Source organism: Nicotiana tabacum, chromosome 22 (assembly GCF_000715075.1).
Source record: "Nicotiana tabacum cultivar K326 chromosome 22, ASM71507v2, whole genome shotgun sequence".
NCBI classification, from domain to species: Eukaryota; Viridiplantae; Streptophyta; class Magnoliopsida; order Solanales; family Solanaceae; genus Nicotiana; species Nicotiana tabacum.
The window spans coordinates 140359597-140375157 of NC_134101.1; positions in this window are offsets into that span (position 1 = coordinate 140359597).

The following is a 15561-nucleotide window of genomic DNA, read 5'->3' on the forward strand; positions in this document are numbered from 1 at the left end:
CGAGTCTAGAACCTTATGTACACCTTGTATATATATGTATATATGTTATGTGTAGGTCGAGGAGCTCTTCCGATCACAGTATATCCTTCAGTAGAGGCTTGTAAACATATCCTATCAGTTAGTGCAATATGTTGGGCTTGCAGGCCTTATATGTATATTTGGTTGGTTTGTCAGCTGTACTAGTTATGACGGCCTTGTCGGCCCAGTTATATATTGACATTTTTTCAGCAATCACAGTTATCTTGCAATGTGGCCCATGGCCAAAGTATGACATCATATGTTCATAGTCTCTTAGTTGCAAGTTGGTATGCAAGGATAGGTGAGGCACTGGGTGCCTGTCTCGCCGCCCAGGTTCGGGGCGTGACAGTAACATGGCTGAACTGAGCAACCCAAATGTTTAACAAAATGCCACTACCAGCTCCACATGCTCACTTGTGATGCTCAACAATGAAAATCAGTCAATTAATGATAAGGAAGCGCAGGAAATTAATGGTGGGGCAACTACTTCATCGAAATTGGGTGACCAAGCATCTCAAGCTTCACAGTAGGTCATCCTTTGCATCCCAGCAGTCCAAGGTGATCAAGTTGATTTGAATAATCATTTAAAGGTTGATTTGATTAATCTTCTATAGCCTCACCCAAATGACCATGTTGACATTGCTGAGCCAATTGATCACACCAAACGAAAGAACAAACCTTACAGTAATGTAAACCTATCACCAGAATTAACCCAAGATCATGCTACACGAAAACCTTCAGAAGTCTTATGCAACCAAGTATTGACCCATCCTAAACCTATAATTGATACTACTAACCCAAACCCCACCACCACAAGTAACTTGACCTCATGCAACGAGGCTAACAGACCACCTGCAAATGTTACTTCCTAGAACAAATCCAAGGTCACAAATGTTCAGGATAACCAGGGAAAGGCACAGTCCAAACCTCCATAACCAAAAGTATCTACTAACTTTTATAGACCAGCCAAATATAGTCCTACCAAAATACCTAATCAAACCCACCCAAGTCAGGAACCTGCTGCTACCAATTCCACACAAACTATCCCACAAAAAGATCAAGCCATGAAACCACAAAATACCCCTGACCCCTCCTCCCCACCACCACCACCACCACCACCAACTGTAACATATTTACTTGCAACCAAAATGAGAGCAAAACTGGCTCAGGAAAGAACTCTAATTGAGTTTACTCCTCCCAAGACCACTACTAAATAAGGCAAGTCTGCAGATATTCAAGAAGGATGACTGCATATTTAAGTTGGTTTCCAGGTGTCAACATATTGCGGTTGGCAAATTCTCCAACACAATGCCCGGGATGGAGGTCATTAGAAGGAGCTTTATTACTCAGACAGAGCTCAAAGGTGGAGTAAATATTGCTCATATCAATTCTAAGACAATGTATATTGATTTAGACAATGAGTATGACCATGAAACAGTTTGTAACATGCATTATATGTATAGTCAGGGTCAGATGATGAAATTGGAAGCCCGGTCTCCACTATTTAATCCAAATAAAGACTCTGCCATTGTGCCTGTGATGACGTCCAAATCCACTAGTAAAAAGTAAATGAACATGGTCACATGCAATATAATTTACCCAACTATGAGTCGGGGTCGAATCCCACAGAGAACAATATGTAAGCGATTAGGAATGTAAGAGAATTATCACTTGTTATGCAACGCCAAACACTTAGAATAGGTTTTTGAAAATATTTATATCTAATTGCGAAAATGTAAACTAACTTAGAAAGCATGTAAAATGATCAATGGATACAAGTATGGATACACGGGAAATTACATTCAAGTAAAGATCCAATGTATTTCATGATTTTACAAATATGAACGAGTTTATGTTTATTAGCCACAGGTAATAATTCTATATCAGCTTCTTCCAAATACTAACAAGACCTCCTAATTGAATTATCCCTAAAACAATTGGGAGATTAAGCACAACCGGATATGGCTACAAGTAGTTCAATCCTATTCCTGGGTAGAATCTATAAAATGAGGGTTAAAACCTCAAGTTCTTGTTAATTAATCTTTTTCAACCCCAAATAATCTTTCCCAAAATGAATTTAGAGTTAATGGGCGAGTCCTAAGGTTACTTAATCTCTTTGGAAAAATTAAAGAACAAGAATAATTAAAGAAAAAATAACTCACTTCATAAAAGATAAAAAAATCATTCAATACATAATCACAACAAGATATTTAATCCATACTTTAATTATGAATATTACCATAAACAAGTTTCAAATGTTGAAAGAAATAATACACACTTAGATATTAAATAAAAAGCAAGGAAATGAAGAAATGAGTACAAATGAGTAATATATTCTTAACCAAAATCTTCAAATCTTCAAAACCCAAGTGTGTGTACAAACCCTAGCTTCCAAAACATGTTCCCTCTAGTCTTAGAGACTGAAAATAAGCCAAAGATCTTTTACAAATGAGCAAAATCGTGTATTAAAGGGTTGGGGACAAAAATGTGAATTGAAATAATTGCCATAACTGAAGCGCGATATTCGCATTTGCGAACAAAAGTTCGCAATTGCGAACATAGACTATCCTGTTGACTTTCGCATTTGCGATCAAGACTTCGCATTTGCGAAGGTTGACTGCCTGGTTTGACTACACATTTGCGAAGTCTTCTTTGCATTTGCGAACACAGCTTGACTGGGCTTACTTAGCAATTGTGATGTATTTCACGCAATTGTCATGTCTGCTTTCTTCGCATTTCCCATAATTGTGTTGCAATTGTGACACCTGAGACCATTTTCCAGATATTCTTCTTTTCAATGTCTTTTTGACTCGTTTTCACTTAGTTTCTTCATGGTCACCTCTAAATCACAGAGAACCTATAAAATAGAAGTAAATGACATTAAAAACATAATTTTATCAATCAAACATAGCTAAAACATAGGCTTAAAGACAAGATAAGTTGGTAAAATAGCAACTTATCAAACCCCCACACCTAAACTATTGCTTGTCCTCAAGCAATGAAAGTGAAAAGATCTCCTCCCAAGTATTTAACTCAATAGTGCATCCGTATCATGCCAAGCCAAAAAGGACAAGTGTAATCACAAACACATGACTTTGATTGGTACCAATAATTAATCCAAAGCATATTAATTACCGAACACTACTCATGAACTTCATTACATATCAAATGCTCAAATACAATGCAAATCAAAGTAGCAAATCTATTCATGAAACTTGTCACACCTCCTTTTTACCACCCCCGGAAGGGTATAAGTGAGTTTTTTTCAATTTAAGTGACAATCGAAATGGGATTATTTTATTTATTCAGAGTCGCCACTTGGGATAGTTTATTGGTATCCCAAGTCACCGGTTCAAATTCCGAATCGAGGAAAGATTGACTCTGCTTTGTCGTCCGCGAACACAGAAATCCGGATAAAGAATTTTGTTAATCCGGGAGAAGGTGTTAGGCATTCCCAAGTTCTGTGGTTCTAGAATGGTCGCTCAATTATTATTATTGGCCTATTTATCTGATTTAAAACACTTTTAAGCCTATGTGCATTTTTAACTTTTAAAACTGCTTTTATTGATTTGAGGAATTATTTCAAGGTTATTTAAAACACATCGCAAGCCACACTACATGATATGCACCCGTGATTCACGACACATTCTATTTAACCTTGTTGGAAATTAGAATCGGGTCACATGAAATGCACCCCCGAATTTCTTATCTACCAGCTTCTGTCACTTAATTCAACAAAGCATCCAACATTCAACATTTCGTAATTGGTCATCACATGTATACAAAAAATTGATTTATCAACAAGAATTCGAGTAGTTCCTTAATCTTATAATCTAATAATAAATGGCAAAACAACTAATAATCTAGTGATAAACAATTAAGACATGACAATATAGAATTAAAAAGATAACAAATATATTACTACTACTTACAAAGGCAAGAAGTTAAATCGAGAAAACAAAACTGACGCAACGAAAATGTAACAAGAATACTCACAGATGAACCATAAAGAAAATATGTCATGAATTGCTCTATGACTAGTAAGAAGAAACTCTGATTTGTTTACAGTAACATCAAGTTTCAGCAGCTCGAACTCGACGGAAAAAATGGACAGCGATAACCATAGACCGGAACCAATCATACGGCAACCTCCACACAACTCAAACTCACAAATGATTCCAAACTTTAGTTAAACATTCATGTTTCAGAAACTAAAAATCAAATCAAGGACGAGGAAGACGAAACATTTTTTGTACTGTTTTTCGACTTTCTAAAATCTCAAACCTGACTTACACTCGTTTCCTCACTCTGTTCGTGTGCGTGTGCTCGATCTGATGGGGTTGGCTGGCTTTCCGGCGAGTTCTGTGATGAGGGAGTGGCTGGTGGTCGATTGGTTCGCCGGCGATTGCGACGGCGTTGAAAGAGTAGAGGAGTTCTGGCGTATTTGAGTGGTGTGGCTAGATCTCTTTGGTCTTAAGGTTCTAGGGTTGGTCTTATGTCTTCATGAGGAAGATGAAGATCCTCAGCCTTTCCTTTTTCGAAAAATGGCGCCTGATTTTCCTTGGTTCAAAAATGGCTGAAGATTTCGTTGGGGTTTCGATGGAGAAGACGACCAGTGGGAGGGTGGGGTCTTTTTTTTGTGAAAAAGTTGCGCAGCTTTTATCTTTTTCAGCGTTCTTCCCCTTTTTCTTTTTTAATATTTTAAGCATTACTTTATATGTAGAGTCTAGGTTTAGGTGTATTTTTGTGTATTTTGCCAATTAGTTCCTAGGTCTTTTTTTGTTAAGTCCTTAGAGTCTTTTTTTATTTGTTTTTGTTCCAAAGAAGAGTCTAGAAGGGTCCCTAAGCTTAATGGACTAATCCGAATTGGGCCAAGAAGGGCTCTAAAACTCTTAAAATTGTGATCCAACACCTTAATTGACTCCTTTTAAAATAAGATAAAAATACTACACAATACAAAAGCTAACATGAAACTATTTTATATTTTTTGTATTTTCAAGATTATGTAAAGATAAAAATAAGGTATTATTTTTGTATATATTTTTTATTTAAATTTATGAAAGATACGTAGGCTAAAATATTTTTTTGTAATTTTCCATTTTTATGACGAAAATAAAGTAAAGAAGTCAAAAATAGTTGAAATAGCTATATTAGGCCTAAATTAAATATTTACATGCTAAAATATTAAGAATCTTGGGGAGGGTCAAAAATCACATGTCTACAGCTGCCCCTCTTTGACTGGAAACTCGAAGAATTTTCAGATAAAGAACGACTAGACATGTTTTTTGACCCGACCCTTATTTAAGAAGACCAAAACTAAGAGAAAAGGGGAATGTGACCGATCCCTGGTAACTGAGTTGCCTGCATATCCTTGGCTATAAAGGAATCAGGCCACGTGTAGTTCAGAAGTGAGTGCGATGATGGAGTATATCGAGGTAGAGAGCCAATTGAGGTGCCATCGAGGTTCCGGTCCATGATCCTGTTATTACATCAAAAATCAAAAAATAAGAAAGACTAGCTAAGCCTGTCAACTATGAATTACAAGATTCCTATCTATAAGTCTTCTGAAGCTTGATCTCGAGTCTTGAATGGTTCTTCATGCAGACTTTGGATTTGAAACTTGACGCTTGCTAGTTGTAGGTGCTAGTTCATTCTTCCTCAGCTTTTCGGATCAAAACTGGGCATGCAGTGTTTGTGACCTCGGTCATGTCTTGAGAAGCCCACATCTTTCATCAACTTCTACATTTGGATTTTTTTTTTGGCAATCCGCTAGGCAAGTGCCTAGGGCTAGTTTTTTATTAATAAAAGAAAGTACAAATACAACAATTAGGAAAAGTATAAGTAAGGGGGATAATAGCACCGGTATTGTTACCCATATACCTTGGCTATATAATCACTCATTTGCGCCTCACATTGCCTTATGATGGCAGCCTCATGTAGAGGATTCATGGTGTAGCTGCCGGCACAGTCTCACGAGGGCATATAATCTCATAGCCGTGTGGATATTTTTCCAAAGGCATAGGACCAAGGCAACACAAACCTGGCTAAACCTTACCTTACTAATCCTATTGAGGCGTAAGAAGCCTCACCTACTAGCATGCATGTAAAAAATAAGAAGTTGAAAGTACCAAATATTCTATGATCATCACAGAGTTTATAACATACTCTATGATGATATTACAAATGATTATACTAATAAAATGATAAAATATAACGTAGTAGTAATTAAAATCTTGTCCCTTCTTGTCCAATTCTGTAACTTCTTCAAGTTGTACCTATTTGTCTTATTCATCAACCCTATGCAAAATGTGTTCGAGATTCATCATCATTTTTTTTGAACGGTTTGACTTTGTAGATGTATTTTGGATGACCTTTTTTTGTTTGGCAACTCTCATTGGAAGTCGCCTTACGTTTGCATCTTCATTCACCTTGTCGTCCCAACTTTTATCCCTTGTACGAGACTTCTTACTTTTTCCACTATGCATTGGTGATAAATCCCCTTTTCTTGCTGCCTCTGCTCGGCATTGAGTTAGAATATCATCTTCCTCACCTTCTTCATATGTATCTTTGCCTACAATCACCGGTTTTGGTATGTTTTGATCAAAACCTTGTGGCACCATAGTGTTTCCCTTCTGTGGATTAACCAAAGTTGCCTTGTGTCGTGGTTGTTCTACAGTTTGCAATTTGTTCCTTCTTCTACTTGCACGCCCAGTGCTGCCAGCATTATTATATATAGAATTCCCATGATTTGCACTTACCATTGCATCCAAGAGTCTTCTTTCTTTTGCTGAAAAAGTTGTAGTGGTTGTGACCATTTGTTGCTGCCCAGCTTCTAGTATTGGTGCTGATTCCGCTCCACAAATAACAGTTGAAGTGGTTGTTAAAATCTGGTGCTTCCCAGTCGAAATTACTCCATAGTTGTTTGCAAATTGCTGCTGCCCAATCGTCTTTGCTCCATGATTTCTTGCCTTCAATTGCTAGCATTTGGATTAACTTCTTGCCTTTCCCTCTTTTTTCCTTATTGTGACTAACTTCTGTTGATCACCTCGGACTGTTGACTCGCATTCTTGCCACGAGCTTCTTTTGTTGCTGACTTGAATTGTAATCTGAGATGCTTTCCTTTTCTCCTGGTGGACACCTGATTACTGAACTCGAATTATAATCTGAGATGTTTTCCTTTTCTCCAGTGGACGCCTGATTATCGACACTTAAATTGTTTCCCCTCCTTACAACTGGTGTTGTTCTTCCTTGCTCTCCAGGTGATTGCCTGATTGCCAAAATTTTATCTGTATTCCCCTAATTTCTAGGTGGGCGTCTGATTGCCAAGACTTTGACTATATGCCCGTGCTCTCCAGGTAGGCACCTGATTGCTGAACTTGAACTGTATTCCCGTGCTCTCCAGGTGGGCGCCTGATTGCTGAACTTGAATTGTATTCCCGTGCTCTCTAGGTGGGCGTCTGATTGCTGAACTTGAACTGTATTCTCGTGCTCTCTAGGTGGGCACCTAATTGCCAAAACTTGAACTGTATTCCCGTGCTCTCCAGGTGGACGCCTGATTGCTGAACCTTTAACTGTATTCCCGCGCTTTCCAGGTGGGCGCCTGATTTTCAAAACATGAACTGTATTCTCGTGCTCTCCAGGTGGGCTCCTGATTGCTAAACTTGAATTGTATTCTCGTGCTCTCCAGGTGGGCGCCTGATTGCCAAAATGTTAACTGTATTCCCGTGCTCTCTAGGTGGGCGTCCTGATTGCCAAAACTTGAACTGTATACCCATGCTCTCCAGGTGGGCGCCTGATTGCTAAAATTGATCTGTATTCCCGTGCTCTCCAGGTGGGCGCCTGATTGCCAAAACTTTAACTGTATTCCCGTACTCTACAAGTGGGCGACTGATTGCCAAAACTTGAACTGTATTCTCGTGCTCTCTAGGTGTGCGCCTAATTGCTGAACTTGAACTGTATTCTGAAACTGCTACCTTTGAACCTGATTACAACAAAACGAAAGAAATTTTTCTGCCCTAGTTTGGTGTTGGGTGCATCTGTGAGTGTTAATTAAATCATGTTACCAAATATCTCTATGAATTTGAAAGCTAAATCCCATTATCCAGGAGGGTCCTGAAAACACCTAGTTAAATGATGGTTTTAAAATCTAAATTATATCTTCTAAAGGTGTGTCTTCCGCTAAATCTTGTTATCTAAGAAGGTCTTAAAACTACATCCCATTATCCAGGAGGGTCCTGAAAATCAAAATCAAGTCTTATCTTAAGAGTGGCAATTTTTACGGCTGAATTATACTACCCTACAATAGAACTTAAGCTAAATCTTGTTATCTAATAGAAATCTTAAAGCTGGATCCCATTATTCAGGAGGGTCCTAAAAATTCCTAATTGAATCCTATCTTAAACATGCAAACTTTGAAACCAACTTATATCCCTTTGGGGTACACTTACGCTAGATCTTGTTTGTTACGATTGTTTTAAATTTTAAACTAGGTCCCATTTTCCAGGAGGGTCCTGAGAAGTTACGGTCAAACCTGTCTGGTGCGTGCTTTTCCTTACGGAAGGTTTCTCCGAAATAAACAAAATTTTCTGCCCCTGTTTCAATCAATGAAAACTTATGAATTTAAACATGGTGGTTGGTTTGTGGCCTTGAACTTTGAGGATGATTGCTCCTTCACTTCCTATGGTAACTTCGGTTTCAACTCGAAAGACCTTGCCTATTTATTGGCTGTCCATTTTTCTCTATCACCTTTATCATGGATAACACCTCCGATCCGTTCAAACCCAATACAATTCATCTGTTGCCTTATACTCTTGCATTGATGTCAATTGCCATCCACTCAATGCGCATGTTGTTCTTTCCTGATTTAAATCACTGGCCTTGGCCTTGAGGTCTATTGCTCCACCACTTGCCATGGTAACTTTGATTTCTGCTTGGAAGACCTTGCTTGTCACTGGTTAACCACCTTTTTTGTCAATCTTATCACAGAAAATACCTTTGATCCGTTTACCCGAACCCTACATCTGTTGCATTGTTCATAAATTGATATATACCAAACCTTTGTATTTCACATGAACCCAAGGCATGTTGATTGTTACCAACTCAGTACGCACGTTGTTCTTTCCTAAATTGTGCCACTTTGATGTGCTAGCCAGAATCCATTTTGTGCAATTGGAAAGCTGGTGGCAAATTTTAAAGTCATTTCTCGCTTGTTCTGACCAAACAGACTTAGGAATAGGAAGTAAACAAGACAAAAGGAACAAAGTAAAGGACAATAGAAAGAGATGATTCCTAACAAGAAAACTACAAAGTAGAAACCTATCAGATGTAGATACCAACTCTAATGACCATGACATGAACCTGTGGATTAAGTGGCCTAATTTGCCAAACAAGTCTGATGTTCAACTCTTGTTGTACCTCTAAAACGTGAAACTGGGCTTTAATGCTCCAATTATCCAATCTGATTCACGATCCTTATTCGACTTGTCGTGCCCGAAGGGTTTTCACCATCAAGCCTCTCTTATTTTGTTCTTTTTCTCAACTCATCATCGCCTTATGGTGCCTCTGAATGTTTTCACCAATAAGACTCTCTCATTTTGTTCTTTTCTTCTTATTTCCTCTGATTCTGCAGATGGCAAGGCATCAACCATGGTACAAATATCATGTGCTTCTGGCATGGCTAACTCAGCACTCTCAAAGATTATTTGGGAGGTCTTTTTTGGATTGTAATTTGGCTTTTGGATAGGGTTAGAAAGAAAGGATATCATAAAGGCTCAAAATAACTAAGACAATGAGGTTAATTTATTTACAGCTTTTGGAATCCATTCTAAAAACTTTGCCCCAATTTCTAAAACAAGGAATTCTCTTTTTCCTTTTCTTTTGATGAAGTTATTAAGAAGGACTGCCCCACTCTCGACTTCGTGAGATTATGAGAATTTTTTTATTATTTTTTTTTGTATGACCGAACCCTAAGGCTGTCTACGTATATTGTGGTGACAAGAATCAGGTCAAAAGTAGTTCACAAATATACGTTTTGTTGTTGCTATTTGCCTTTTCTATTTCTCTTTATTTTTATTTTTCTTTTTCTTTTCTTTTCTCTTTTTTCCTTTTTCCTTCTTTTTTTCTTCTTTTTTCTTATTTTTTCCTTTTTCCCTTTTCTTTTCTATTTTTTCTCTTCTCTTTTTTTTTTGGAATGAACTTTCTAAAATAAACCTATAGGGACATAAACCTTTTTTCCTTTTCGCATGACTCTAACTTGATTCCAAAAGAGGTGAGGTCAAAGAAATTAATATAGGCTCAAAAGGGTATCAAATGGTATAAGTGTTTGGGCAGTTGAAAGAGGGCCTCCCAATCCCTGAAAATGCCAAGTACAACACATGCAACTTGAAATGAAAATTGAAGATCATGCACAATATTTCTTTTGCGGCTTCAGCATTGATATTACTGATATGCCTATCACTTTTCTTTAGCGCCTTGTCAAGTACAGGACCCTCGTTGGGTGATTCCCTTTTCACAATGGATATCCCCCGTCAATTCGGAGAAAACTTCCTTAACTTTATATTATGACTTGAGGTGCACTTGAACTCAAAACTGCTCGCTTCAAATTGTCTGGGGCGCACTCTACTTTAACGAATTCTTGCCACCCTATTAACTTCACAAATTATCTGCCTCAGTTTCACACAGTTCGGGCTTCAAATGTTCTCAAAATCTCTCTACTTACTTCCGTCAAATGTCCCTATCATCTTCAAAATTGTTTCATTGCTTCATGATTAAACTAACTATTGAGACCAAGACTAGAATTATGCATGCATGCCATGTCACTAGAGCCAGCAGGAAAGGGACTAAAAAGGAGAAAGAACTAAACAAAAAATGACCAGAAATAAAAGAAAACAAGAAATTGCAGTAGACAGACGGTGAAATGGTTCGAACAACAAAATAAGCAAACTAAACTGGGGTTACAACCCTGGAACAAACCTACACAACACCTAACGAGTTACTACGACTAAACAAACAAGGAAAATAAAAGGATAAATAGGTTTTAGTCACAAGACAATATCCGGATTACAACCCTGAAATCACCCGGACAACTGAAATGACAACAAAATAAACCACCAAGACTCCTCCCTGGCTAGCCAAGAAAGGAGCGTCTTTTCCAATTACCAAGCTCGGCATCTTAGCCACTGAATTCCGCATCGATATTGCCAAGACCATTACCAACATCAACATTATCAACTTTAGTCAACAAGTTCCCAAGAGGATTCGCATGCTCCCTGTCACTGTCATTGATCACAATTACCCCTTCTTGAATCATTCTTTCTATTTCCTTTTTCAAAGAGCGACAATCTTCAATGATATGCCTTTGGACATTAGAGTGGTACTTGCATCGTACAGCAGGATCAAAGCCTTTTGCATATGGGTCTGGAGTATAGTCGAGGAGCGGCTCAATCAGGCTAGAATGCTTTAACTTTTCAAACAAGCTTGTATAGGATTCTCCGATGGGCGTGAAAGCATTTTCTTTTTTCAGTAGTCTTTTCATTTTATACTCTGGCCTCGGTTGGAACCTTTTGCGGGCAGGTGGTTGATATGCCTGAGGGGGTGGGTGAGACATTTGTGGAAGTGGTACGGGCCATCGTGGGCCTCGGGGATGTGGAGCATATGGTGGTGCATTGTGGACGGGGTATCGGCAATGTGATGTACAATTTTGGGGGTTCTGTGGAGAAAAGTAGCAGTGGGGATGATTACAAGGATATCCACGGGGTCGACATTAAGGCTGAAAGCATTTAGCAAGAACGACAACTGGACCCTGTCGTCGGCGGGGCTCAGCAACATCTTTTCTATTAATGAGAGGACTATCCCGAGCAACTTATTCGTTCCATCTGAGCCAAAAATCCCTAAAACTTTCCTTGGGTTTATTTTCCATTTGAGATAGGGCGAAGCGGTCTGGGACAATGTCTATATTGTACTGAAAGTGTCGCACAAAATCTTGAGCCATGTCGCCCAATGTATGCCACTTGCCGACATCTTGATGATTATGCCATTCCAAAGCTGTCCCAGTCAAGCTCTCACTGAAATACGCCATCAACAAATCATCTTTCTCGCCAACACCTCTCATTTCACTGCAATAACCCCTCAGCTGGGCTACCGGATCTCCACCCCCATCATACAAGTTAAACTTTGGCACTTTAAACCCCGCGGGCAGGCGAACATCACGGAACATACACAACTCTTTGTAAGACATGCTAACCTGGTCTCCCGTACCTTGCATGTTCTTTAAAGACTGTTCTATACTTTTCAGCTTCCCGGATATCTCATCTCGCCCTTCTTTTCCTGTGACCTTTTTATTTTCAGCATGAAGCTCATCCCGAGGGCTCTGCTTGTACGAGTCAGGAACCTTGTGGGCAACCTCTACGGGGTAGTATTGGGCATCATGAGCTTTGAATGGGTATTCATCGTTGGGGATAGTGGAAATGACAGGAGGAAAATTTTGCGGAGAGGTAATTGGAGGATGAGTGATGGAGCTACTAGGGTGGTTGAGAAAGCTGTGATAAACGGGTGGATCTAGAGAGTATGGAGGATCATCTGGCACTATGACCGGAGTTTGGGTAAGGGTAGAATCTAAGAAGCTAGGTAGTGGCGGGGGTGGTGCCTTCCCACTCGTCCAGGCCTGGTACATGTCTGTCATGTGTTGTCTTAACATCCTTACCTCTTCAACCAACTCATTGCCCTGTTCAACCAATTGCATTTGGGCACCAGTATCAACCGACTCGATTCCGTTGTTGTCTGCCATTGCCTTTCGACCTTATGTTGTAGAGAGGAGTTACTACTTTGAGAACCACAAACCACCCACCTTTCTACTATGAAGATATCAAAAGGAACAAAATAGGGTCATCTCGTTAGCGTTAGGGCATTTAATAGCAAAAATATCACCTTGCGTGCAATGCACCTAGCAACAATTAATGGTTCTAGAATGACTTCGAGGGTCATAAGGTCACTTGGCATCATCCCAATTTTGTTCAATTCAACCTTCTCTTTTCTTTCTTTTCTAACACTTCTTGGCTTGCTCATTTTCCTTCCTTTTTTTTCTAGTTATCACTCTTTTCTTTCCTCTCATTTCTCACATTCCCTAATTTCACCTCTTTTTTTTTCTTTTTTCTTTTCTTTTTCCTTTAAAAAAATAATTCGATTGAACCTTATGTAGGTTGCTTACGTATCATGACGCCGCATGAATCAGATCTTTGCGTAGTTTGGGAAGATCGGGAATAAAGTAAACAAACTAACGTTCTCATTCTTTTTTTTACCTTAATAATTACTCTAATGAGAAAAGAGAAATAAAAGAAGAAAATCTTCTCTTTAATTTTGAATTTTCTAAACTCAATGTTCTATAACCTATCCTAAACTCAAGCTTAACGAGCATATATTTTTTCTCTTTTTATTTTTTGAAACAAACACTCTATGGGAAATTATTAACGAAAAATCCTACAAGAGAAAAATATTTTTTGATTCTTTTTTTTCTGAAATGAAGTCCAAACAATAAACCAACGAAAAATATTTCAAATTTTCATTTGATATCCCTGAAGAAAGACTTCGAAACGAGAAATGAACAAAATATAAAATATTTTTTGGATTTTGGTTTTTGATTACCTAAGAAAGAAACTTTAAAAATAAAGATAAAGTATGTTTTTTTCTTCTATGCACAATGTCCTAAAGTTCTAGTGGAAATAAAAGAATATTTTTTTTTCATTTTTCTTTAATTTCCCAAAGAAGAAACTCAAAAGAAAATATTTTTGGATTTTTAGAATTATTATCTTAAAGAAAACCTTTAACGAGGTACAAAGAAAATTCTCTTTTTTTTTTTGAATTTTTAATCTTAATATACGAAAGGAAATATAAAAGCAATTTGTATTTGAGTTCTAGACATTAATTTCCTAAGGAAAATCACAAAAGATTTTTTGAACTTCTAGAGTTAGTATTCTAAAGAAAACAACTAACAGAAATATAAAAACGCAAAATCTTTTTTCTTTTTGATTGGTAACACACTTTTTCGAATACATAATAGAAAGTGCAATAACAAAAATTCGACATTACCGTACAAACTAGAAGGTAAAAGACGATATAAAAAAGAACAACAAACTTAAAACATAATAACTAAAAAAATCTCCTTAAGCAAACTCTTGAATGATCAACCCTGACTGGATGGTCCTACGGCATCTGTCATGCCCAAACTCCGGTAAGTAGATCCACACCTGTATGAGAAAACTGGGACAAACACTATGTGAGACAATAACCCTTCCCGTTGGATACATGCAACACATGATTGTGACTATTTTCTAAAATTAACCCATGTGGCTAAAAGTGGTTAAAAATGCAAGATTTGGCTAAGACCCCGCAAAGCCAAGAACCTAAGACTCACTAGGAAGTCCGGACCCTATGTGGGTTGCCTACGTATCACGCCCCAAAAGACGAGAATCAGGTATGCGTAGTTCGGGTAGATTGAATACGGTCGAGAAATAAAAATAACAACTAATTTAGAGAAAACATATTTTTTTGTCTTTTTTTTTTGAAAATGATGAAACATATAAACTTTTTTTGGATTTTCTTTTCTTTCTTTTTTTCTGATTTTTGGAAAATGATAAAAAGTGCAAAATCTTTTTTTGAATTTTTCATGTTTTTTTTTTCTTTGTCTTAACAAAAATGTGAAAGGAAACATAACTGGGCCCTACTTGCTTTATTTTCACAATTCACTCTTTTTTTCTTATTTGCCCTCAACTATCATTGGTCCGCCAAATGACCCTGTTACCCTTGAATAAATGCAACATGTAACACATAGGATGCATCAAGATGGTATGTTATTTTGGGTACACCTTTCCTATACGGACACAAGCCCTGTGTTGAGTCTATTACCCGAGCGGACAGCTCGAGCCGGGGGGGGGGCAATGTACCGGGAATATAGAAGCTTCACCGGCTTTGCAACTTGTCCGAACCTCATTCTAAAATTTTAATATGACTCCAACAAAAAAGAAGTCACACGAAGTGCACACTTCCCAGATGATTTAGAAGACTCAGAGAGAGGAGGGTTTCGTAATAATTTATATACAGTCCAAACAATATTAAAGCGGTAAAAGAAACATTTAGCACATTAGGCCCAAACATGTAAAAAATAAAATAATAAATAAAGCCCAATATAATAATTATTCTAAGCTCGAATTCTTGAACACTGAACCAGAGATTCTGGGTTCTTTTCCCCACCATAGTTGCTAGAGCTGTCACACCTCCTTTTTACCACCCCCCCGAAGGGTATAAGGGAGTTTTTTCCAATATAAGTGACAATCGAAACGGGATTATTTTATTTATTCAGAGTCACCACTTGGGATAGTTTATTGGTTTCCCAAGCCACCGGTTCAAATCCCGAATCGAGGAAAGATTGACTCTGTTTTGTAGTCCGCGAACACAGAAATCCGGGTAAGGAATTCTGTTAACCCGGGAGAAGGTGTTAGGCATTTCCGAGTTCCGTGGTTCTAGCACGGTCGCTCAACTATTATTATTGGC